The sequence below is a fragment of the Panthera pardus genome, unplaced genomic scaffold, assembly GCF_024362965.1.
Source record: "Panthera pardus isolate Hobbes unplaced genomic scaffold, ASM2436296v1 HiC_scaffold_2, whole genome shotgun sequence".
In the NCBI taxonomy this organism is placed as follows: domain Eukaryota; kingdom Metazoa; phylum Chordata; class Mammalia; order Carnivora; family Felidae; genus Panthera; species Panthera pardus.
In genome coordinates this window covers 63423267-63432869 of record NW_026526765.1, presented here as the reverse complement: position 1 = coordinate 63432869, position 9603 = coordinate 63423267, and the positions used below count along the sequence as shown (strand labels likewise).

At 43.0% G+C, this 9603-nt stretch overlaps 1 long non-coding RNA gene across 1 annotated transcript; it reads left to right on the top strand.

The window, feature by feature from the left end:
- The first annotated feature begins 6155 nt into the window (after positions 1-6155).
- LOC109267531 (uncharacterized) lies at positions 6156-9234 on the top strand. Its single transcript, XR_002080164.2, has 3 exons — positions 6156-6339; positions 7897-7998; positions 9085-9234. It is a non-coding gene; the product is annotated as an uncharacterized LOC109267531 (long non-coding RNA).
- The last annotated feature ends 369 nt before the right edge of the window (positions 9235-9603 follow it).

Genomic DNA, 9603 nt, shown 5'->3' with positions numbered 1-9603 from the left:
TGGCTCAGTCGGTTAAGCGGCCGACTTTGGCTCAGGTCATGATCTCACAGTTCGTGAGTTTGAGCCCCGCGTTGGGATCTGTGCTGACGGCTTGGACCCTGTTTCAGATTCTGTATCTCCCTTTCTCTCTGCCCCTCCTCTGCTCATGCTCTGTCTCAAAAATAAATAAACATTTTTTTAAAAATTAAAAAAAAAAACAAAAAAACTTCGTTTCCCCAGATGTAAACTCCGCATGACTGGGTTGTTAAATCAGAATAAGGCATTTTAAGCATCTGGCACATAGAGATAGTTCCCTTAGACTTAGACTTAACATTTCACATTTATTGAGTGCATAGCCTATGAAGTGCCCATGGTAATATCTTTACATTTATACTTTACAAATGGTTTTCCCATAGACCACCCTTTTAAATCCATGCAGCATTTTATAGCAGAGGAACTGAAGCTCCAAAATGAGTGACTTCCCCCAAAGTAATAGGCAGAGACATATTTTTCTTAAAATGAATCTTTTTCATTGAATTATAAATACGTGCAGAAAAGTGCCCTGATCATCAGTATCCAGATGGATGAATTTTCACACACTAAATATATCCATGTAATAGCCACCCACGTTCAGAAATGGTGCAATGCAGAAGCACCTCATTTCCTCACCCAGGCCCAATCCCTTTCCCTCCTTTCCCAATTCAAACCGCATCAACTAGGTTTGCCCACTGTGTTTGACTTCCTTCACTCAAGTTGTGTTTGTGAGATACAAGGTATGGCACGAGTTTGTACATCATTTGACTACACCGTCATTTATTCATCGGTTCCACTGTTGGTGAACATTTGGTTGTTTCCAGTTTGAGGCCATTATGAATAGTCCTGCAAGGAACATTAAAATATATCTTTTGGGGCGCCTGGGTGGCTCAGTCGGTTAAGCGTCCGACTTCGGCTCAGGTCACAATCTCGCGGTCCGTGAGTTCGAGCCCCGCGTCGGGCTCTGGGCTGATGATGGCCCAGAGCCTGGAGCCTGCTTCCGATTCTGTGTCTCCCTCTCTCTCTGCCCCTCCCCCGTTCATGCTCTGTCTCTCCCTGTCTCAAAAATAAATAAACGTTAAAAAAAAAATTAAATAAAATATATCTTTTGTTGAACATATATCACAAGGGGTATACTTTATTGCTTAGGGTATTCATAGGTTCAGCTTTAGTAACTACTGACAAACAGGTATTTAAGTGGTTGTACAAATTTTCACTTCCACCAGCAAAGCTTGAGAATTCCAGTTGCTCCACATGTTCATTTTGCATTGTCAGTGTTTTTCATTTTAGCCATTCTGATGGGTATGTGTATTAGGGCTTTCCAGAGAAACAGAACCAATAATGATATGAGTGTATATGTGTGTGGAGGGACAGAGAGAGAAAGGTTTTAAGGAATTGGGTTACATTAGAATGTAGGCTGGCAAATCCAAAATCTTCAGCATAGGCCAGTAGGCTGGAGACCCAGGGAAAAGTTGATGCTGTAGTTCAGGTCTGAGGACCAACTGCTGGCAGAATTTTCCCTTCTTCAAGAGAGGTCATTAGTTTTCTATGAAGGCCTTCAACTGTTTGGATGAGATCCATCCACACTATGGAGGATAATCTGCTGTCCTCAAAGTCTACCCCTCTAAATGTTAATTTCATCAAAAAATACCTTTGCAGAAACATCTATGATAATGTTTGACCAAATATCGGGGTACTGTGGCCTAGCCAACAAGACATGTGAAATTAACCAACACAGTGTGATACTGCTTTCTTGTAATTTGCATTTCCCTGATTACTTAGGAAGTTAAGCTCATTGGCTATTTGGATATCATCTTTTGTGTTTAAATGTCTTGTCTATTTCTATATGGGATTTTCATCTGGTTCTCGGTCGTTAAGAGGACTTTTTAAAAATATGTTCTGTATATTAGTTATTTGTTAGTCATATGTATTGTAATTTTTTTCTCACCTTGTGACTCACCTTTTTATGCTGTCTACGAACTCTTAATAAATAAAAGTTTTTAACTTTAGTCCAATACATCTGTATTTTTCTTTAGAATTATACTTTTTGTGTTTGATTTAATAGATCTTTGTCTATCCCAAGAAGTTCTTGGCTATCTTTTAGAAGCTTTATTGATTACACTTCACATTTAAATATTCAATCCACCTGGAATTGATTTTTATGAATAGTATAATATAGAGATTTAAGAATCATTATTTGTTTATATGGATATCTAGTTCATTTTGGCTAAAACCTCCAGTATAAGGTGAACACAAATGATAGTGAACATCCTTGTCTTATTTCTGCCCTCAAAGTAAAGTTTCAATGTTTTATTATTAGGTATAATAATAATTAAGTACTCTAGTCGCTATAAATTTTTTTTTAATCATGGTATTTGTCAGATTAAGGAAGTTCCCTTCTATTTTCAGTTTAGTTTGGTGTTAAATTTTATCCAATACTTTGGCTATAATCTATTGAGATGGTTATATAATTTTACTCCCTTTGTCTGTAAATGTGATGAATTGCGTTGATTGAATTATAATGTTAAACCAACCCTCTATTCAGGGATAAATCCTACTTGCTTGTGGCATATTATCATTTTATATGATTGATACACTTCTAAATTTTATTTTTCAATGTTTTCTTTAGACTTTCCACTTCTGTGTTCATGACAGAGAATGACTTAAAACTTCTTTCTTACGTATTTGGTGGAATTCATTGATGAAGACACCTAGGCATGAAGTTTTCTTTGTAAGAAGGTCTTTAGTAGTTATAGAATTATTCAGATTTTCTATTTCTTTTTGGGTCCATTTAGTAAACTGTGTTCTAGGATTTGTTCAGTCTGTATTTTAAAGCTTAGTAGCAAAAAATGTTCAAATATTCTTTTATTATCTTCTTAATGTCTCTAGGAGCATTGCAAGATCCTCCTTTTCATTCCTAATATTGATAATTTTTGCACTATTTTTTCTGATTTGGTCTCAACAGTAGACCATCAGTTTTATTAATCTGTTCCGAGAATTAACTTTTGGCTTTGCCAATTCCCTCTGTTGTTCTTTAATTCTTTCTATAACATCCTGTGATGGATACTTAAATCATTGATATTAAGCCTTTTTTTTTTGTAATGCAGGCACATAAAGCAATACATTTTCCTCTGAGCATAGCTTTAGCTGCATGCCATAAGTTTTGTATTTCATATTTCCATTATTCCATTCAAAATATTTTAACTGTAGTTTCTTAGACATATGGGTTGCTTATAAGTATATTGTTTCATTTCCAAACATTTGAGAGCTTTTCGGTCTTTTTGTTATTTATTTTTAACTTAGTTCCATTGTAGTCAGTGACTATACTCTGAATGATTTCATTCCTTTGAAATTTTCTGAAACTTGTGTTAGAATGCAGCCTGTGGTCTACTTTTGGGAACTACCTGTGTGCAGTTGAAAAGTATGTGTATTCTGTAGTTGTTGGGGCTAGTGTTCTATATATGCAAATTCGATCAAATTTATGAAGTGTCTTATCTAGGTTTCTTTTTTTAAATATTTATTTACTTTAGAGAGAGAGAGTGCACACGGGCACACACACAAGCAGGGGAGGAGCAGGGAGAGAGGGAGACACAGAATCCGAAGCAGGCTCCAGGCTCCGAGCTGTCAGCACAGAGCCTGACATAGGGCTCAAACCCATAAGCTGTGAGATCATGACCTGAGCGGAAGTCAGATGTTTAACTGAGTGAGCCACCCGGGAGCCCCTTATCTAGGTTTCTTAATGTATCCTTGTTGATTTCTTTTCATCTGTTTTGTACTATCAGTTAAATAAGGTCAGACTGTTCTGTAAGTTGCTGACAGAGGTGTGCTGAAAATCATCCTCTATAGCTCTGAATTTTTTATTCTCTTAGTTTTGTCAGTATTTGCTTTGTAGGTCTTTAACTGCTATTAGACGCCTACACATTTACAATTGTTATATCTTCTGGTAATTTGACCCTTTGATTTTTATGAAGTATTAGCTCTAATGATGCTTCTTGGAATATATTCTGGTGGTTACTGTTTCATGGTATATCTCCATTATTTTACTTTCAACCTTTTTTCCTTATAATGTCTGTTGTATAATGTCTCGTGGGTTCGAGCCCCGTTTCCTTATAATGTTGTAAACAGCATATAGATTTTTTTTTGGTAATTCTACAATGTATTTTAAACATCATGAGACATTAACATTATTGTTTTATACAGCCAGTATTCATTTTGACTTACCAAATTTTGATAAATCTACCTTCTCTGTTGTGTTTTCATTCATTCCTACATACCTGTTTTTCCAAATGGGATTATTTTCTCTCTACCTGAAGAACAGCTTTAACATTTTACGTTAGTGTGGTTGTGCTGGTGATGAATTCACTTAGTCTTTTTTGCAACTACTTTCATAATTTTTTTTTACATTTATTTATTTTTGAGACAGAGACAGAGCATGAACGGGGGAGGGTCAGAGAGAGGGAGACACAGAATCTGAAACAGGCCCTAGGCTCTGAGCTGTCAGCACAGAGCCCGACGCGGGGCTCGAACTCACGGACCACGAGATCATGACCTGAGCCGAAGTCGGCCGCTTAACCGACTGAGCCACCCAGGCGCCCCTTGTAACTACTTTTAAAGAATGTTTTTGCTGAATATCAAATTCAAGCTCGCCCGCTATTCTTTCAGCACTTTGAAGAAATTCTATTGTCTTGTGATTGCTATTTCTTTTGAGAAGTCAACTGTCAGTCAGATTACTGCCCCTTTAAAAGTGATGCAATTTTTCAGGGCGCCTGGGTGGCTCAGTCGGTTAAGCAATCCGACTTCGGCTCAGGTCATGATCTCACGGTCCGTGGGTTCGAGCCCCAAGTTGGGCTCTGTGCTGACAGCTCAGAGCCTGGAGCCTGCTTCTGATTCTGTGTCTCCCTCTCTCTCTGCCCCTCCCCTGCTTGTGCTCTGTCTGTCTCTCAAAACTACACATTGATAAAAAAAAAAGTGATGCAATTTTCCCCTCTGCCTGTTTTTCAGATTTTCGTTTTGTCTTTGCTTTTCAGCACTTTTATCACGAAATAGTCGACTGAGTATGGTGTTCTTGTATCTATAGATCCAGCTTGGACTTCATAGTGCTTTTTTTTTTTTTTTTTAACGTCTATTTATTTTTAAGACAGAGAGAGATAGAGCATGAATGGGGGAGGGGCAGAGAGAGAGGGAGACACAGAATCCGAAGCAGGCTCCAGGCTCTGAGCCATCAGCCCAGAGCCCGACGCGGGGCTCGAACCCATGGACCGCGAGATCGTGACCTGAGCTGAAGTCGGACGCTTAACCGACTGAGCCACCCAGGTGCCCCTCATAGTGCTTCTTGAATGTGTGATTTGCTATCATTTATCCGCTTTGGTAGATTCTAAGCTATTATTTCTCCAGCCGTTGCTTCTGCTTCATTCTTTCCCTTTTTTTCTGAGACCCCGCTACACATATTAAGTCTTCTTTTACCCTGTTCCGTATATTTCTTTTGCTCTTTCCTGTGGTTTCCGTCCTTGGTTCCGTCGTCACTTCTGTCTGGTTATTTTCTGTAGACCAGTCCACTAGTCCACTTTCCACGAATTCACTAACCTGCCATCAAGTTCTAAATTTCAGTTACGTTTTTCAGTTCTGGAATGAAATGGAAACTGAGTTTTCTGCCTCTGAATTTCTTCAGAATATTTTCTAGAACGTATTGATCAGAGTGGTTTTCCATCCCATTAGGATCCGTGCAACCACTTTTTTTCTTTCTTGTTTTTTTAGTTACTTGATTTTTGAATCCTGGTGTTCTGGGGAATTTGTGCATGCCAGATAATGTATAATTAAAACTATAGATTATTTGAGAGTCTGGATAATATCTATCTTTCGTTTCTGGCAGGCAGGTAGGGTAGGGGAGTTTGAATTGATTTATAGCTTCGCTTGAATCTTTATAAAGGTCGGTGTATATCTTGTTCAGTCTTGCTCCTTAGAATGTAGTTCCTCAGATGTCCCAATGTAAAGCCTGGGGCATTTACTAGGCCCTCCTTGGGTGACCTTGAACGCTAGGCTGCCACTCATAACCTGGGCAGCATCTGGGGAGGGGGGAGAATTATGGTGGAGAGTCCTCTTGGTGCTTCTCTAGTGTTTGATTGTCTTCTTGGCAGGAGAGACGCTGGACCTGACACCAGCTAGTGCCCCCACGGCCACCACAGGGGTGGGGCAGAGGCAGGGACCAGAGAAGACCGGCTTCCACGCCTCACCAGCATATTCACTCTCACTGGGCCCACCCTGTGCTCCACTGGCAGTCGGTGGGGATGGCCTCTGACGGGACTACCAGCAGGATGTCAAGAGAGCCAGGTGGGTGGAAGCATTTCCCAAAGCCAGAACCTTCTCAGGGTTCAGATCTCATCCCAAAGGACCCTCCTGAGAGTAGCCCCCCGGGGTCCCTCTCTCCAAAGCAGCCTCTGTGCCCAAGTCCCTTCCTCACCCAATGTCTTTCCCGCAGGCTGCGAGGTTCTTTCTAATGGAGCGGCTTACCCCACAAGCCACTTGTCACCCCACAAGCCCTCCAGTTGCTACATGAAAGCAAGGACCCTGACCCTTTTGTCCCCACAGCCTGTCCCCAGGCACTTAACGCAGTGCCTGACACACACGTTCCACACTCCCCTGTTGTATTTATGAAGAAATAACGAAATGAGTGGCTAGACGCATTAGAAAAGGCCAAAAAGAGAAGGAAGTTGCTCAGCTAACTTCCTCCACCAGGTAGCAGTCACAGCTCCCATATAAAAGAGGATCGCCCCTTTCAAGGAGAAACCACTCCGTTTTTATTTTTGCCAAGGAGTTAGTAGCCTGAATTCAAACCACGACTCTTTCCTTTGGCTTTTCGAAAGTAACACTTGGAGAAGGTGCGTTCCCAACCCGTGTGTCCCGTGGGGCGAGTGGTCCTGGCTGCCTGCGCAGGGGGCAGGCTGGGGTAGTGCTGCGTAGAAAGACCAGGGGCAATTGTATAAGAAGGCATCTCAGCCCACAAAAGAGATATTTGCTCCTCCGTCGCCCCTCATCAAACAGCTGCAGGAGCTGAAAGAAAAACCAATGGATGCATATTCCTAGCCATGAATTTCATTTGGCCAGTCGTAGGCCTGGGGACATATGGTCCCTCCCCTCCCCCCAGGAGGCGGCCGCTGACGACTGTCGATAAGGGCCTTCCCACCTCATCCGTGCTGAAGTGCTGTTCCTTCACCCTCCACTGGCTCTGACGAGTACTTCCCGCAGCTTCTGCCTCGTTCCTGGGAATGTACAGGGTGGGGGACCTGGACCGGTCCTTGCTGCTGAGCCCTAACTTCCAAAGAGCTAACATCAGGGACTCCTTGAGAAAGAAAGCGGCCCAGGCCAATTCCATGTCAGGGGGTAGGAAGCAGGGGGGAAGGTAGGTTTTTTAACAGGAAGAAATTGTGATATATTTTAAAACGCTTACATTAAACAAATAAAGCTTTCACCCTCAAAATACAACTTAGAATTCTGTGTTTCCCAAGGAATTATAGGGGTTCCTTTTTAAGACTGGATCCTTTATGTGTTACAGGCAGAGGACGAGGTAATGGTACCTGAGTTTAAAATGGTACCGGAGGGGCGCCTGGGTGGCTCCGTCGGTTAAGCGTCCGACTTCAGCTCAGGTCACGATCTCGCGGTCCGTGAGTTCGAGCCCCGCGTCGGGCTCTGGGCTGATGGCTCAGAGCCTGGAGCCTGCTTCTGATTCTGTGTCTCCCTCTCTCTCTGCCCCTCCCCCGTTCATGCTCTCTCTCTGTCTCAAAAATAAATAAACGTTAAAAAAAAAAAAAATTAAAAAAAATAAAATAAAATGGTACCAGAGTTTAAAGGCGTGTGACGGTTCAATTCTATTCTCATACCTGTCAGCAGATTTCTGCGGCCTTTGTTTCACCTGAGATAAGGTCTCCCGGCTCCCTTTTTTGGCCCTTTGTGAATGAGAGAACCACGGGATGGGACGCGGCTCAACACTGAGTAAGTTGGGATTGAGTGGATGGGAGGACCCCGCCCTGTGGGGAATGCAGAGAAACTTCACTAAACCTGGTGGCAGGGAAATCAAGTATTCCCTCCCTCCCCTGCTGCCTCCACCACCAAATCGACACCCACTCTCACCCATACACATGCACACACACATGCTTTGGCCCCTGGTTTTTAAGCCCCATCTCTAAGATTAATTAAATTGTCTGTGTCATTCATCTAGCTCATCTTCTTTCCGGAAAACCCCTCCGAATTAAACTAATGCTTAATCCGAATTAGAGCCCATCCAAGGCATCTAAGCGCCGCTCATTACTTGCTAAAGCAGGATCTCTCTTGCCCTTTCAAACAAGCAAAGGATTTCAATGAGACCTCCCAGGACAGGGACGGGAACGGGGTAAGAAGTTCCCTTTGTAAGCGACATGCTCCTTTGGAAGCTTCTGTGTGTCTAGGTAGGATTAGAACTGCCTCGTTTCCTCCGGGTTCCCCGAAGGTTTCGCTTTTGTAGAAGCGTGCCAAGGGAATGGGATTAGGACTGCTTGGTAAATTGTGCTTCCTCCAAAATTAGCACAGCGTGGACCCAAGTCATTCTCACGTATCCCTCACTCCAACCTATAGCCCTCCCGTGCCCACCTCTCTCCGTTCTGCCATCACTCTGGCCCATGCCGCTGTCATCTGCCAACATCCACCGTCCTCACTCACAGACACCCCTGCCATCCCTTCCTAAATTGTTCTTCTGCTCCCACTCTAGCTCCCCTCGGACCTAGTCTCCACACCATCACCAGAGTAATCCCAACTCAGTTCCCACCCTTGCCCTGCAGCTCCTTTTCAGCAGCTCTGCATCTGATTTAAAACAAAACCCAAGGCCTCTGCCCCGGCTAACAAAGCCCTGCTTTATCTGGCCCTTTGGCCTCTCCGAGCTCATGCCACGACCTCTTCTTCCCCTTGTTGCTGTGTCCAGCCACAATGCTCTTCCTGAAGTATGTCAAGCTTGGTCTTGCCTCAGGACTCTTGCATGTGCTGTTCCCTCTGCCCAGAATACCTTTCCCTTATATGTCACCTTGGCTTGTTTTTCTCCTTATTCAGGTCTCGGCTTAAATCTCGCCTAGAGATGCCTTCTCGAACCTCCCAGTTCAAGTAGCTCCACTTCTCGTCTCCACCAAGTTACCCGGTTTTATTTTCTTCGTGACTCTCAGAACATTTTCCTGTTTATATATGTGTTTGTTGATTATCTGATTTCTGCTTCTGAATGTAAATGCCTACAGGACAGAGACTTCGCCCCCACAATATCCCCAGAGCCCAGAGCAGTGCAAACACTTGGATGAATGATTGACTGAACAAGGAAACCCCTCAATATAATTCTCCTTTGCAGATTTCCACCTTTGGCTAATAGAGGGCAAGTTCAAAATTCAGATGAGTGGTTCTGTGCATAATAATGCTTTATCTTTGTAAGGCACTGTCTCCTGAGAATGTCCCGGCAACTCCCCATGTTGGGAACAGGCATCGCATCTTGCCAGGGCTCAGAAGTTGAAATGACTCACCCAAACCTCTCTCTCTTACACACACAGGTGAGGTCTCAAATCCAGGTCTTTGTTTACAGGACGT